This window comes from Peromyscus leucopus, chromosome 20 (assembly GCF_004664715.2).
Source record: "Peromyscus leucopus breed LL Stock chromosome 20, UCI_PerLeu_2.1, whole genome shotgun sequence".
In the NCBI taxonomy this organism is placed as follows: domain Eukaryota; kingdom Metazoa; phylum Chordata; class Mammalia; order Rodentia; family Cricetidae; genus Peromyscus; species Peromyscus leucopus.
Window position 1 is genome coordinate 32,912,079 of NC_051080.1, and position 9,944 is coordinate 32,922,022.

The 9,944-nt window shown below is 48.1% G+C and overlaps 1 long non-coding RNA gene across 1 annotated transcript; it reads right to left on the reverse strand.

Annotated features, from left to right (window-relative positions):
* Positions 1-4,536: 4,536 nt before the first annotated feature.
* On the reverse strand, positions 4,537-5,624 carry LOC119086322. Its single transcript, XR_005089570.1, has 2 exons — positions 5,247-5,624; positions 4,537-4,860 (listed from the first exon to the last, which is right to left on the reverse strand). It is a non-coding gene; the product is annotated as an uncharacterized LOC119086322 (long non-coding RNA).
* Positions 5,625-9,944: the final 4,320 nt, after the last annotated feature.

Consider the following 9,944-nt stretch of genomic DNA (forward strand, 5'->3'; position numbering starts at 1 on the left):
TGACCTGACCTGGATGGAACTCACTATGTAGAGCAGGCTGGCCTGGAACTCACAAATGAGCTCTGCTTACCTCTGCCTCCCCAGTACCAGGACTAAAGATGTGTGCCACATGTCTAACCTATTTTTTAAAATCAAGTAGGGAAAGGGGAGGTTATAAGAAAAAAGAAAAAAAACCTCACACTTTTTTAGTGTCTTTAAGATTTATTTTTATTTGTGTGTGTGTGTGTGTGTGTGTGTGTGTATACACCCATGCACGTCTGTGAATGCCACACGTGTGTGGATGCCTACGGAAGCCAGAAGAGTGCACAGCAGATGTTGGATTCCTTGGAGCTGGAGTTACAGATGGTTGTAAGACATCAGACATGGATGCTGGGAACCAAACTCAGGTCCTCTGGTAGATCAGCAAGTACTCTTAGCTATCAGTCATCTCTAGTCCCATTGCCTGATATTCACTTATACACTTTACTGGGAAGTACGTAAGTCAACATAAAAGACAACTCTCTATTTCTTCATGTGCATTTGAATTGTTTTCTAATATTCAGCCTGAAAGATTCCTTTTAGCATTTCTTAGAGGTCAGAAGCAAACCCTAACGTGCTGTCCTAGCCAGGGTTATTACTACTCTGGTGAAACACCACAACCAAAACCAAGCCGGGGAGGAAAGGCATTTGGCTTACACTTCCAGATCACAGTCCGTCATCAAAGGAAGTCAAGCAGGGCAGAAACCTGGAGGCAGGAGCTCATACAGAGGCCATGGAGGGGAGCTGCTTCTGGCTTGTCCCGCATGGCTTGCTCAGTCTGCTTTCTTATAGAAACCAGGACCACCAGCTCAGGGATGGCACCACCACACTGGGCTGGGCCCTCTCCCATCAATCACTTAATCTGTGACTCAAGACCCCCTTGAGGGTCAAACAACCCTTTCACAGGGGTCGCTAAAGACCATCACAAAACACAGATATTCACATTACAATTCATAACAGCGACAAAATTACAGTTATGAAGTAGCAACGGAAATAATTTTATGGTTGGGGGTCATCACAATGTAAGGAACTCTATTAAAGTGTCACAGCATTAGGAAGAACCACTGATAGATACAGAGGCATTTTTTCTCAACTGATGCTCCCTCCTCTCAGATGACTCTAACTTGTGTCAAGTTGACACAAAACTAGCCAGCATACATATTTTTATCAAGAAACTCTTCATTTTCACTATCTAAGAATAACTGAAAGTTTTCTTTGTTTTTTTGGAAGATTATTTTTGCTGCGTACAGAATCCTTGGCTGCCTGTTTCCCCCCACCCTCTTTCCATATTTTAAGAATGTTACCTCATGCTACCTCTGGCCAATTTGGTGTCTGATGGGAAACCAGTTGCTAACCTCATTGATGACTCCTTGCATTGGAGTAGCTTCTAGCTGGCTGCCTTTAAGACAGAGGATCTACGTGATTAAGATGTATTTACTGATGATTACCTTCGTCGCAACGGTCTTTGAATTTATCCTATTTGGAGTTGAGCTTCTTGGATGTGTGGATTAACGTACTATATCAAATCTGAGATTTTTCTGTCTATTACCTCGTCCAGTACCTTTCCCACTCTTGTCTTTCTTCTTCTATGACACTCACTATGAACACGTCGTACTTACAGGTGCATCACAGGTTTTGGAGGCTCCGTTCACTTAATTTTTTTCTTTTCCTCATATTGAATATTTCAGTATTTTTCTTGCCAATGGTATGAGATTTTCCCAAAAGGTGCAAGAGGTGATCCCCAAATCAAGCTAAAATGGGGCCAAGTGGGATTCGAAGCGTTGAGTCCAGGCATATACTGAAGATGCTCAACAGTTTAGCAGCTTACCCTTGTAATGACGACCCAAGGGCAAAGATCTCCTACCAGGTACATCCCCAGCAAGGGATGGGGCAGGGATGGCATTTATATAAAGGCTTAAGAACCTGACTCGGGACAGAGCTGGTTCTTTCAGTGCCCTGGGCAATGGCTTAGATAATTTTGTTAGTGCCTAGAAATGTTCAAGGCCCGGGCTCGGCCCCAAACCTGCTAAGAAAAGCCTGCAGCTGTCCATTCACAGAAGGCTCAAGGCACTATGATTTTCAGTCAGGTCACAGAGAGCTGGAGGGTGGGGAACAGGGACAAGGGAAAGGGCTTATTTCGCTTACAGTTGCACAGCACAGTCCATCATCAAAAGAAATTAGGGCAGGAATTTAAGCATTCCGAGAATCTGGAGGCAGGAGCTGATGCAGAGGCCATGGAGGAGTGCTGCTTACTGGCTTGCTCCTCATGATTTGCTCAGTCTGCTTCCTGTAACACCCAGGACCATCAGCCAATTGGTGGCACCACCCACAGAGAGCTGGACCCTTCTATTCAATCATCAATCAAGAAAATGCCCTACAGGCTTACCTACAAGCCAATTCTATGGAGGCATTTTTCTCAGTTAAGTTTCTTTCTACCTCTATGATCCTAGCTTAAGTCAAGTTGACATAAAAACTGAGCAGCATGCTAGGTAATCACATAGTAAGACCCTGTTCCAAAAAACAATAAAGGAAACCTAGGTATTTTTTATGTGTATGTTTGTGGTATGCATGTATGTGTGTATGTGTGTATATATGTGTGTATGCCTGTATGTGTATATATGTGTGTATGTGTGCTTCCATGTATGTGGGTACATGTGCACGTGTGGAGGCCAGACATTGATGGCGGGTATCTTCCTGACGCTCTACCTAATATATCTTATACACTTACATCTCTCACCAGAACTCACAGATATGGCTAGTCAATCCAGCCAGCTTGTTCTGGGGATCCCCACGTCTACCTCCTAAGCAACTGGGATTGCAGGTGAGCTGAGACACCATCCTGGTGTTTACACAGGTGCCAGGGTCTGAACGCAAGTCATAATGCAAGTACTCTGACCAGTGAGCCATCTCCCTAGCCCCAAATCTAGATGTTTAAGGTAATAGGCCGGGCGGTGGTAGCTCACGCCTTTAATCCCAGTACTCGGGAGGCAGAGGCAGGCGGATCTCTGTGAGTTCGAGGCCAGCCTGGGCTACCAAGTGAGTTCCAGGAAAGATGCAAAGCTACACAGAGAAACCCTGTCTCGAAAAACCAAATAATAATAATAATAATAGTAATAATAATAATATAACACAGCGACTTTAACAATGACACTGCGCTGTCCCGAGGCATGTCCCTGCTGGCACGTCTGCAGCTGAGCACAGCTCTCCCTGGAAGTGCCCAGCAAATAAACACAGACTCTTTTTGTGCCCTCCTTCCTGGATCACAAGGTCACGAGATATTCAGTCTGCTTCCTTGCTATCTTGCCAAGTGTTTTGCATAACACGGATCCCTTCCTTCTATCCTCTGGAGACAGGTGCCTGGCTGGGAGTCCTGATGCCAAAGTCATGTGGGGCTGCTTGTTGTGATGCCACACGTCTGGCACCGGTCTCCATCACACTGGGACAGGCTTGACTGCACCATACTTGCCAACAACCCCAGTATTGTGGTTTCATCTCTGTTGCCATTATAAAAAAAAAAAAAACCTTAGGGGAGAGCAGGTTAACATTTAGCTCCTGGTTCCAGGTCACAAAATCCATGACTGCGGGGGGAAATCAAGATGGCGGGCGCTCGGAGCAGGTAGTCCCATTACATTCATAGTCGAAAGCAGAGAGAAACGAACACACGCATGCTTGTTAGCGCTCAGGTCACTGCACTTTGTATAGTTCAGCATCCCCTGCCTAAGGAATAGTGCTGCTCGCAGTGGGCTGGGTCCTCCCACACCAATTACGAATCCAGGCGATTTTCCACAGGCATGCAACCAGGCCAACCGGATAGAGACAGTCCCCTCAATGAGGCTTTCTTTCCAGGTGATTCTACAGTGTGTCAAGCTGACAGGAGATTGAAGAGTTGCACCTTCTCACTCCTGTTGCCCTCAAGGGTTGGTTGAAGCTCAGCTCTGTCTCCAGGACCTAGCCAACCACCTAGGACATCGTGGTTCTTCCTGGCTGAGCGTGGGGTGGGGGAGCTTAGCCTGGCAATGACATTCTGGCACTAAATGTCACTTCCTTTGTACCTCACTGGCTAATACTGGTCACACAGCCTAGTGGATCACGGGAGGACAAGGCGATGTTTCCCTCTGCCATGGTCTTGGGGGTGCAGGGGCATTGGTGAGTAGCCCCAGTGACCGCCCCTCACCTCATGCCAGGTCAAGGGTCAAGTATCGGTCTTGTGAGGTGCGCTCGAAGTAGGAAGAATAAGATGTGGTGTGGACAGGAGTTCTGCTTATGTGACATGGTAGCATGTTGTTGAATTGTACTATATTTCTGCCAAGTAAAAAGTACCCCCCCACGCCATGACTTTGGTTGTGTGGGTAGTTCTGAGTCCCGGATATCCACCCTCTGAAAGCTGATGCAGGCACCAGCCACAGAGCACCTTCAGGAGAGTTTTCCTGAACTGAAACTTCAGGACATGTGTGCATCTCTCAGTACATGTCTCAGCAGAATTTCTATAGGGACATTTTATTTCTATATTCCCACAGATCAATAAAATAATTTTAATAAGACCACGCGGGACCTTCTGTTTCCTTCAAAAAACAATGAATACACCATCCTAACAGCACAAGGCAGCTTTGCACAGCCAGAGGACAAGGAAGAAGGGCTGGGTGAGCAGGACAGGACTGAGGCCGGAGCTCAGAGGCAGCACACGTTCAGTTTTACAGTTCACAGTCAAGCATTCTTCCTGGGCTTAGTCCCATGAATTCCCTCATCTGAAATATTCTCAACAGATGATGGCGTACGGCAGCGGTTCTCCACCTGTGGATCCAGACCTCTTTGGGCACTGAACGACCCTTTCACAGGGGTCACCTAAGACCATCAGAAAACACAGATGTTTACATTACAATTCATAACAGTAACAAAATTACAGTTATGAAGTGGCAACAAAATAATTTTTTTTTTGTTTTTTCGAGACAGGGTTTCTCTGCGTAGTTTTGGTGCCTGTCCTGGATCTCCCTCTGTAGACCAGGCTGGCCTCGAACTCACAGAGATCCGCCTGGCTCTGCCTCCCGAGTGCTGGGCAACAAAATAATTTTATGGTTGAGGGTCACCACAACATGAGGAACTGTATTAAAGGGCCGCAAGATTAGGAAGGTTGGGAACCACTGGCCTAGGGAAACATCTGATTCTTAAGAGGCAGATCCTGGCACTAAGGGGTCAGGCGTGAGAAGGATGCAGAGCAGGGAGGTACCAACCCAGCTTCGAGTGTGGTCTACACTGCAGGCTGCCATCTCTCCCTGATGTTTTTCCACTTCCTGTTCAGTCTTGCTGTGACATGCAAATCTGGCCTGCAGGTTCTTTGGCTGAGACTTGGGCCACCCATTGATGCTGCCGGGGGGGGGGGGGGATATTTTCACTCATCTTCTCTCACCATTTGGTTCCCCACCCCCACCCCACTCCCGTGTCCAAAGAGACTGGAACAAAAACAAAATCCATAATCCTTTCTTCTATATATTACATAAAGTAACCTGGATCTTACGATTTGAAAAATCCTCAGTGTGGGAGAGATGGCTCAGTGGTTAAGAGCACCAACTGCTCTTCCAGAGGACCCAGGCTTGATTTCTAGCACCCACATGGAGGCTTACACCATCTGAAACTCCAGTTCCAGACCCAACAACCCTCCTCTGGCCTCCACAGACACCGGGTTCACACTGATGCACATGCATGCTGGCAAAACACTCACACACAGAAAGTAAAAATAAATCTAAAAAAGTATTTTAAAAGCCAGTGTCTGCGGCAGTGGGGTGTGGTGGCGCATGCCTTTGATCCCAGCACTCAAGAGGCAGAGTGAATTGGAGGCCCGTCTGGTCTCCATAGTGAGATCCTGTTTTAAAAAAAGGAAAATCTTCAACTAGAAGAACTCATATTCAATGAGTTTCCTAAAGCGTTCTCTCTGTGGCCCCAGTTTTGGAGATTAGGAATCTGTATTTGAGGGGTGTAAGTTCCAGGATCCACTGTCTGTTTGTTGTCCACAGACAGTGCTATCTCTTCAGAGGCCCTGGTCAGCTGTGTGCTCAAGTGTCCAGGGCACGGGTTGTTTCAGATGATGTCAGGCTGCCCAGGCCTTTGATCCCGCAGGGGGTGAGGTGGCTCCTCTCAGATCCAACACAATACCCCCTTTCTTCCTTCACAACAGGAACGAGCGCCGATTCGTGTCGGAACGAGACCCTCTGCTGCCACCTGCTGGAAGTATCTCCTAACAGCTCCGTCTAAGAGAGAAGGCGAAGGGAGAAGTCGACCTCACAGCAGCGCCTCTTAGAAGTGGCCCTGCCTAGACAGTCGATTGGCTTGATCTGTTTGGGAGGCATCTAGGCAGTGGTACCAGGTCCTGGGCTCGTTGCATGAGTTAGCTGTTTGAAACCTGGGACTTATGCAGGGACGCTTGGCTCAGTCTGGGAGGAAGGGACTGGATCTGCCTGGACTGAGTCTATCAGGTCGATCCCAGTCCTCGGGGGAGACCTTGATCTGAAGGAGGTGAGAATGGGGGGTCAGTTAGGGGGAAGGGGAGGGGGGCAGGAAGGGAGAGAACAAGGGAATCTGTGGCTGTTATGTAGAACTGAATAGTATTGTAAAATAAAATAATAAAAAATAAAAAATAGAAAGAAGAAGAAGAAGAAGAAGAAGAAGAAGAAGAAGAAGAAGAAGAAGAAGAAGAAGAAGAAGAAGCAGAAGAAGCAGCAGCGGCCCTGCAGCCCAGCGCTCCTTGCGGGAGGGGCTGGCCTCCGAGGCAGAAGGAAATTGGATCGGGGTAAAATCTGAAGAGCTTCTAGCATAGCTCCCGGCCTGCCCCGTGCATCCCTGTCCTCAGGAAGGGCCAGGGGTGCCTCAGCTGGGGAGAGGGAGGGTGAAGCCGCAGGGGCACAGACAGCAGCCCTGGCCATCTACTGACTCCCACTGCCCCATGGCCCAGCATCCTCTGATTAAGTCTGAAAGAGGAGCCCAGAGAAGGGAAGAAGGGCCGAGGGTCCTTAATGGCTCCCATCCATGATTCTCTGACCGTGTCTGGCTCAAGTCCTTTAAACTGTGGTCCCATCACCATCCCTACAGCAAATGTCCTCTCTTGATGCTGTTCCACCGTCTTGGACATTCTATTGACTCTTGTCATGGTGGGCGGGGTTCAGACCCCCCCCCTGCCCCCGACAGCCTTTGGAATGTGTGAGAATCAGGGTTGGTGAATTCAGCAGGCAGGGATCCCATGGGGGCAGGGATCATCCGCTGTATCTGTAGTATATGCTTGACATTCCCAATCTGTTACCTTCTCACGGGCAGAAATGTCCTTGTCAGAGCATGTGGGTACCTGGAGGCCCAGTTAGTGAAGGGAAAATGGAGTACGAACCAGGCGTGGTGACAAATGCCTGTAATCCCTGGAAATCACCTGGAAAGCTGACGTAGGAGGATCAAGTTCAAAGCCAGCCTGGGCTACACAGTGAGTTCGAGGCCGGCTCATATGTACTAAAACCTTCTCAGAAAGAAAGAAGAAAAGAAAAGAAGGATAAACGATTCACTCCTTTCCTGTCTACCAGCTTGCAGATTCAGGTTGGCTCCTGAAGATGAGCAGTCGTCTCTGTAACTCATTGATGTAAGGAGTTGGGTTGAGGGACGTTCAAGTCCCATCCTGCAGGAGCATTTCCACACCATAAAGCTTCCATTCTAAAGGAATACGGGAGCAAGGAACCCCATCCTCCTGAGGAGATGTCCATGGAAACTATCCCCCGACTGGACATGATGCATGCCTTTAATTCCAGCACTCCAGATGCAGAGGCGGGCAGATCTCTATGAGTTTGAAGTCAGCCTGGTCTACATAGTGAGTTCCAGGACAGCCAGGGCTGTATAGTGAGAGAGACCGGGTCTCAAAAAGGAAAAAAAAAAAAGTAGAAATTAGCTATTGATTGACACTCCAATGAGGCTCTAGACATACCTTGAATTGGGGAGCTCCCTGAGTCACACTGCAGGAGCTGGGGGACCTTCAGGACTCCCTGTGTGTCAGACCCTGAGACGTGTCGAGGCCGAGAGGCTCCGTTACCTCAGAACTTTCTCTAGTGGATGGCCTGACATCTCCCAGTCCTACCCTGGCAGGCCAGCTCTTCTCTACTCCATCCCTCTGTCTGGGGCCTACAACTGCAGCTGACTCTGGAGAAGCATGGTTCCAGTAAGGCTTCCAGAGCTGTGGGATGGGCAGCCAGGGTCCAACAAGGCACCAGGAGATCAAGGTCACGCCATCCATGTGGAGCCCGAGGAGGGACTGTGAGCTTGCTTGCCTTCGTGTGAACCAGCAGCGCTGTAGTGTCGTGTGCTAAGCCAGGCCTCCAAGGGCTGGCCTGGTGCTCAGCAGACAAGGAAGCTGTCTCCTACCCACAGTAGACACGGAGCGGAACAGGCCTCAGACCAGGACAGGAGGGCTCAGTTGCCCACCAGCGGACTGTCCCTGAACATGGACACTTACCTACCCCGGAGCACGGTGCGTCGATCTGCAACACTGAGCATCACCTTCCTCCACAGCCCAGACAGTGCAAAATCCCTGGAGCTATGGCATGAGGAAGACAGCCAAGGGCCTCCAGAACTTCAGGCACCACACGTCCCCAGGTTGGGGCTCGTCGTTTGGGCGATCAGGTTTAAAATATTAAGTCGTCACCTGAGGCCTTTATAGAAGCAGAAAAATAAACAGCAGATAAAACACCCTTGGAAACCGAGAAAAGCGAGAGGTGCCCCACCCTGGCAGGGATGGGCATTTCCCACTCCATCAGCCTGATGTAGCAGTTACAAGTGCTGGCAGGTCTGTCCGCCACCCTGCCCAGAGCTTGCCTTCCCTGCCCACGGCTTTATAATGCCGCCTTTGTTTGAGCCCAGCTAGCTGCCTCCTGGCTTGACGGGCCTAATGTCCCTTCATTCTTTTAAAGGTTACTTTCATATTTTCCGCATGAACATTTCACAAAGTCCAGAGTCCACCAGAAACTCTCTGTCCCTGAAAAAAAAAAAAAAATACACAAGCATTCAGGCCAGACCCGATCTTCCGCTCAGAGGTTTCCCTCCTTCTGTCTTGCCTCAGAACTTCGGCCTAGTCCTGCAGGAACAGCTCGCCTGCTGGAAACCACCGGGCTGCATGGGTTCTAGCAGTCCGTTCCAGCTTTACTCCACGTCCCAGGAATGTGGCAAGTGCAGGCACATCTCGCGTGTCTCTGTAAGGCTTCTCTGAAGGAGCCACAGCTGTGCCAAAGCCAGCTCACAGGGCTGTGTTTAAATACGGGCTTGTTGGGGATTTTCTTCAGTAAGTTTTGTCTGTTCACAAAATGTCACTTCAAACAAATGAAGCTCAGATGGTATAAGGCGTACTTAGCAAAGGTCAGCTACACAGTTTCTTGGTATTTCCACAGGAACAAGGACATTTTCAGAAGCATTTCCATCCTACCCACCTCCCACCTTAAAAAAAAAAAAATCGGGTTGGGGATTTAGCTCAGTGGTAGAACACTTGCCTAGCAAGCGCCAGGCCCTGGGTTCGATCCTCAGCTCCAAAAAAAAAAAAAAATCAACCTTTTATACTCTACAGTTTTTAGCACTAGATTCTCAAAATACATATGTAATAAAATCTAATGTAATCCAAGCAATTCAGGGTCTGTGACATCTAAATCAATATGTATAAATATGTATACAATTCTCTATCCCATTAAAATAAGATATATTTAAGATATAAATTAATATACAATGATCATGCCATGTGTTTTTCCTCTCTCTCTTTTTAAACTTTTATTTATTTATTTTTATTTTCATTGGTTGCTGTCCATTGTTATTGTTTTCAAACCAAGTTTCATGTGACCTAGGCTGCTCTCAAAGTCCCTGTGAAGCCGGGGATGACCTTGAACATACTTGTTTATTTCTGATCCCACCTTCCAAGTGGT